Raw genomic sequence first — 752 nt, 5'->3', positions numbered from 1 at the left:
CCCCCCCCCCCCCCATGTTAAAATGCCCAAATTTACAGCAGACAAAAATATGTTTACAGCCTGGTACAAAAAGTGGTATATATTCTATATAGCTAATTTTGCCCTTCATGACAACTGTGAGGTGGGTGAATTTTTTTATAACTCGTCTGTTTAAATTATATTAAGCCTTAAAGATATGCATAATTAAGGGCGTGGCCACTTGAGTGACAGGTGGATTTGCATTGCTGTTACCACTGTCTAGCTAGACGGCGTGGTTTCAGCCACCAGCTCCACCCATGAATATTTTTTTTTATACATTTAATAAAAATGAGAGTGGTGCTTGTCTGTGAAAACTGTGCTGCCACAATGCTAAGGTATTATGAGTGGTTGTCAGGTCATTGCAATTTAGTTGCTATGTTTTGAGTGTTTTTTTAAATGTTGCTAGTAATTAAATGCATGTTCTGGGTGATTGCTAGGGTGTTGCAATATGCATTTGATAATATTTTCTAAAAGTATTTAGCATGATTAATGCATTGGATAATTGGTTGTGTTGCTAAGTAGTTAGCTACATGTTCTAGGAGGTGATTGCTAGGGAGTTACTATGTGATTGCTAAGGTGTTCTTAGTGTTTTATCATAGATACGTAGAGGCCACATTCGACCGCTCCAGACACGTTGACAACAATGTGTCATCACTCACAGTAAAAATCAATGAGTTTTCCAAGAAGCCACAACATTGTGTAGCTTCAGGTTGTAAAAACCGCAAAGAGAAATG

Source organism: Sinocyclocheilus anshuiensis, unplaced genomic scaffold (assembly GCF_001515605.1).
Source record: "Sinocyclocheilus anshuiensis isolate Anshui unplaced genomic scaffold, SAMN03320099.WGS_v1.1 scaffold2461, whole genome shotgun sequence".
In the NCBI taxonomy this organism is placed as follows: Eukaryota; Metazoa; Chordata; class Actinopteri; order Cypriniformes; family Cyprinidae; genus Sinocyclocheilus; species Sinocyclocheilus anshuiensis.
The sequence above is the reverse complement of the archived record's forward strand: the minus strand, read 5'-3'. Positions refer to the sequence as shown.